Consider the following 5676-nt stretch of genomic DNA (forward strand, 5'->3'; position numbering starts at 1 on the left):
CAACATCTTTCTTTAATAATTTATCTTCTAAGGAAAGCAAAAGAAGATCTCACCTATCTGGATTTCAAAACAGTTTTTGACACCATCTGATATGAAAAGAATTACTTAAGACTGAGAACATAAAGAACTGACTAATCAGGAGAGGACAACAGACTGTGTTAGGTGTTTGCATCATCAAATGGAAACTGCTAGGGGGTTCTTCCTGGGCTGTCTTGCCGTAGATCTTTTTGATATTTAAATTAAAGCCCAGATCACAAAACCTTGGAGCATGCTGCTGAAATTTGTTGGTAAAGCAAGTCTAAGAACCACGAAATGATCAAAACATATAGGAAGAATCAGATGACCTTGATGACTTCTATAATAGAAATGAGATTAAACTTAATAGTACAAAAGAGCAATATAACTATATTTTCAGCTTTAAACTGTGAGTCCATCAGCCAAAAATAAAGATGCAGCCAATCTACTTGAGAAGGACTATCAGCCACCAAAACATGATGTAGCTATGAAAAATGCTAATAGGGAGTACTGAAAAAGTTATTTCTGGGTTAAAGAAAGTGGTGTTTAACACTACCTCATGAGGTAGAACAATTTCTGTCCTCCATACTAACGAAAGATTCACTGAAAAAGTCATTAAAAATGGAGTAGAGATGAAGGGGAAGTTTATCAGCATGATGTCAGGAATGCAGAACTTAACTCATGAAAGGAAATTGAAAAATCCTGTATTATTCTTCAAAAAAAACACCCTAAGATGAGAGAAATGCCCTCACTAAACACATGTATGGATAAAAAGAGCCTGCAGATGTTTATCATGTATTGAACTTTGAGATTAGTATCAACATAAGAGTTTTACATATATATAAACATATATATTTCAAAGATATGCTTTTTATGCAACACGAGTGCTTGCACTAGTGGAGGACAGGACTCAGCACTGAAGAATGCCAGTTTATTCTGAGTCATAAACATGATCTCTGAGGTCAGGCAAAATAACATTTACACCCAGTGGTTTAATGGAATTTATTTTGATTCAAACGCACATCATTTTCTTCTTCACTCATCTGCTTAAGATCTACATGAATGCTTTAAACATCATTCACTCACTAGGTGTCTAATGCAAAGCTTATTTAGTCAAAGTGCTTCCATTGAGTTCTGTATGCTTTGGATTAGGTTCTATATCCTTACCCATCAACCAGCTGCTGCAGGCTTGCAGTTTTATCACAATATTAGACTGCTTTTCTCTTTTCCCCATGATGTTAAGAGGGAAAGAAAGAGGTATACTTTGGTTTGCCCTGTCTGTTCTTTAATGTGCTTAGATTGCAGTTATTTCCTGCTGAGCCCTGGATGAGGTTTAGTTTGTTGAAGAGCAACTTTTTAATCATCTCACAGAATGAATGAACTGGAAGATATGTCAGCCTTCTATCAGAAGATGAAATATGTGGAAACTTATCAGTACCTCTCTTCCTCTAGATATATTGTAGGTCATAAAACCCCCCTCTGTACAGTACTTATTACTCTTATAAAGGAAGCTGAAAATGTAATTATGTGAAGAAACTTTGCAAAACAGCTAAAGCAGACATAAAACTATGACTCTCTGTGCATGGCAAAAAGTGCAAGTGAGGCAGCAGGTGAACAAATGATTTCAGAACCAGGCTATGTATACTTCTCAACAGGAAGGGTGACTACAGATCCTTCACTCTTATTTTGGAGAATTAAGATAACAATACAAAACATTTCAGAAGCAAAGTTGATCGGAGGACCAGCTGATCAGTACCACCATATGTGTTTTACAGCTAGTATTTTACCACCAGTGTTTTACAGCCTAAAATGTATTTGGCTACTTCTATTGGTGACTAAAGGATCCTGTTTTAGGGTGCCTCTAATTCTCATTTTGGCTAAATGCCAAAGATCTTTGCTAGACCTGTGCAGTACAGGCATGGGTACATATGTTTATGTTTTAATCTAGTTCAGGAAAATGTTCAAGGGACTCCATCTCTGCACACTTTCTTTTGCTCACCATTAACAGTAGGTGATAGCAGGTTAATAGCCCTTCCTTTTTTTCAGTGAATAGTCATGCCCTCCATAGTCAAACAATGGATTAAAGAAAAACATTGTCTGCTTCTGCACTCTACAGCTAAATAAGGCTTATAGCAATACAATCTCTAAGGATTCTAATGCTGCACTTTTCATATGAAAAGAAACGGCAAGTTTTAACATTATAAAATACCTAGTAAAACACTTTTAATCATTGCAGAACAAAACCAAATAGCCTGTCCAAAAAGCAACCAACAGCTTGGTCCTATTCTAAATTACTTCCTTTGCCACCATATTTATTTCCCTAATTTAGAAAAACTGTGTATTTATATGACTCTTATTTCAGCCAGACAGAAGTAATTGTTTTTGATAAATTAGACAGAAACATTAAAGCTCCCAAATAAGTAAGTATTTATATATGTAGATTTATAAGTTTCGGTTTAGGTATAGTCAATAACATATATTGGTATTAACATACACAAAGGCATAGAGCATCACAGAATTCAATTATCCATAACAGTGTTTGAATTATGATATCAAAGGTTCTTCTTCAGAACTCAGCAGAGTTGCCATCTTGCTTGGATATTTTCTCTTCTGCTCAACAGGCAGCTGATACAGTAGATTCATGAAGATTTGCCAGATCTTTTATGCTCTCCTGAATTATAATAAAAATAAATTAAAATTGCACAGGATGAACTAGGAATATTGAACAAAATATTTTATGATCTAGTGATTTTCATTTAAAAATGAAGAAAACTGTAATTCACAGAAAAAATATTTTTAGCATCCCAAAATAAATAAAGTGTAGAGCATAGAACTGAAAAATTATGTTGAGAAGTCTTCAAGAGTGTGTAAAGGCAAAATGGTTTTACAAAGTCTGTGTACTCAGTTCAGTATATAAAGCATATCTGACAGAAGTAAGTGGGAGCTTGAGCTTGAAAATAACTGTATTTCAATGTATCTGTAACAGTTTAGTATATTTTACTGCTATTCATCAAATTTCATGACACAAGACATTTCTTTGTATATGTAGTTCTCTGGAACACAAACTTGTTTTATACTCTCTTCAGAATGAGCTTCTTTGACTTTCCACCAGTCCACCAAATCAAGCAGAAACGATTGCCACGTATGCAAAGACAAATCATGAGGTGAATCCAGAATATATATTAAAAAAATACAGAAGTGCAAAACTGTGATCTGACTAATATAATCTGGAAAGAGCCATTTGTTACTGGCTTTCCTAGGTGACTGAGCAGGTCATTGCACTTCCTTTTATCTCACAGGAATAATTTACAAAGCACTTTAGGACCTTCAGTGTGCTCACTACTGAGATCCACCTTGGAAACATTATGTATAAAAAAAAAAAAAAAAAAAAAAACACATTATTTCCCAAAGTAACTGGTATTCTCTGCTAGTGAATCCATATGCATATCAACTGTACCCATTTAGTATTCTCAGTGACACTGAACACATTTTTCTCTCTTTGTCAATGCTACCTGGTTCTTATACATTTCACTTAAAGGATATCCAGCTTTAATTATCTCCCTTGAATGCCTCCCCTCCCATGCCTATCCATTGTATCTGTTTATGAAAAATACCTAGTAATTATTCATAATTTCTCTATATTTTTATAGGAATTCATACAAACTCTAATTTTTTCTACAATTTACTTTGCATTTGAGGAAACTGAAGACTATTTTATTTAAAAATAAATCTATAAAGTAATGGGGCTGGGTACAGCACTCCTTTATAACCCTGCAAATCCAGGAAAGTCAATAGTTGCATATGAAGCATAAATCTAGCAAAAATCTGCCTCCCCTCATAAAAATTCATATGCTTTTTTTAAGACCTTTCATTAATTTTTCCTTCTGATTTTAAGCATATTCTGTCTGTCATTTCTGCATGATTTTGAATAGTTAGATTTTTTTTTGTCAACATCTGGGGAAAAAAAAGAGTCTGAAAAAGACCTTTCATAACAAATTCTATAGAATAATGTCAAGAACAAATGGAAGAAAGATAAAACCTCAAAGTTATTAATTGTGATTTGCAAGAAATATATATACACTGCAAAAATCTTAGTAAACAGAATCACTACCCCTTTGGCTAAATATTAATTACCATAATTCTTTATAAATGTGAGAAATCAGAAATGCTGATGGAATCATGCCTATCCAAGAACCTTTCATTTTGAACAGACCTCAGATATGACTTTAAGAATGAGCAATTATAATCATGTGAGATTTAACCACTGTTATCCAACACAGATTAATTCTGCTCTGTCAGTAACTTTTATGGTGTATTATCTAGCTCAAAATTCTGAAAGAGAGGAAAAGAGAGAGGATTTAAACAAAGTAACTGGTTTCATGCTTAGCCAGCATTCAGTTAAATAAGCACAGATGTGGGTTTTATCTGCTTAAAAGTGAATCCGTGGTTTCCTTATTTAAACTCTTAAGTTTTAACGTCCATCAGAAAGGCTGTTGCTGCAATGAATAATTTAATCAGTGCTGCCTATTACATGCTACTACACAGCAAGCATGTTTTCAAAGCTGTGAAAGACACTGGCCAAGTGTCAATACTCCCTGTAACTCAGCCGGCCTCCCAGTATATTCACTGCAAGGAACTAAGGCAGCTCTGAGGCGGACAGAGGGCGGTTGTGGTAAGAAAGGGAGTGAAGAGGTCACAACAGAATTGTACCAGATCAGCAAGACACTTTAGAGAGATGAGAGGTCACCGCGGGCTCCGTGCTGCAGTGTTGTCATTTCAGCTGTTTGTCCCTTGGTGGAGTTCTTGAGTTAGTTTCTCCTTTCTGTCAAATGGCTTTAACTGCTGCATGTGGGGGTTCTGTCCTTGCTTTTACCCTGCTTTCGAATTTGCTGTCATGTTTACTGTATTTAACCTTTTCCACGTATTATTATGAATATGTTACTTTCAAGTCAACACGATTTCTTTTCTTTCTGCAACTTCTTTTTCATTTGTGTGCGTGCAAATAGTAACAAGTAATATGCATTTGTTAACATATAGAGAGGTATGGATGCGTAAGCAGTCTGTTTTTAAACAGGGATCCCAGGAGTAATTTTCCAGTGAGAGCCACCGCAATTCCTAAACTGCGAAAACGAAATCATCGTGGCCTGAAAGCGCCAAGTGTGGACGCGAGTTCGGCTGCCGACGACAGAAGCCGGGCTTAGCCAAGACATGCAGATAAACCAGCCATTAATTACATCTGCATATTTTAGCGATGACCCCTGTCTTTCCAATCAACAACTACAACAACGACAACAAAGCCCCGCTGCAGAGTATCGGGAGCTTGGGGGGATGAAAAGAGCCGGGGAAGCTCCCAGGCTGCTTTAGGATTTCCCCACGTACAGCCGGCTGCGATTGTCAGCAAGACGGATTCCTTCCCACACGCAAGATGCCACTTCGGTGGCCTTATCAGATGTTCCCTTTAAGGACACAAGCTCCTATTTCCCCTCTATATATCATCAGCATCTCGGGCTATTTTATTTATTACAGACGATTACATTTGTGATCCCTCTCCCTACTTGATCTCACCCGATCAGGAGGACAAATGCCGTGTCGCGTCTGAGCGCGTGTGGGCGTCTGTGTGCATCGGGGAGGGGGGCAGCCAGGAAGAGGGGGGGAGTCACA

At 36.7% G+C, this 5676-nt stretch overlaps 1 long non-coding RNA gene across 1 annotated transcript in view; it reads right to left on the reverse strand.

Moving 5' to 3' along the window:
* Positions 1-2233: 2233 nt before the first annotated feature.
* Positions 2234-5676, reverse strand: part of LOC114059307 — a 4269-nt gene continuing 826 nt past the window's right edge. The window contains exons 2-3 of the long non-coding RNA XR_003571638.1: positions 4229-4347; positions 2234-2686 (exon numbers count right to left, since the gene is read on the reverse strand). This is a non-coding gene — a long non-coding RNA (uncharacterized LOC114059307). The remainder of the gene's footprint in view (positions 2687-4228; positions 4348-5676) is intronic.

Source organism: Empidonax traillii, unplaced genomic scaffold, assembly GCF_003031625.1.
Source record: "Empidonax traillii isolate 1590-97213 ecotype Southwest subspecies unplaced genomic scaffold, ASM303162v1 scaffold216:size1596308, whole genome shotgun sequence".
Classification (NCBI taxonomy): Eukaryota; Metazoa; Chordata; class Aves; order Passeriformes; family Tyrannidae; genus Empidonax; species Empidonax traillii.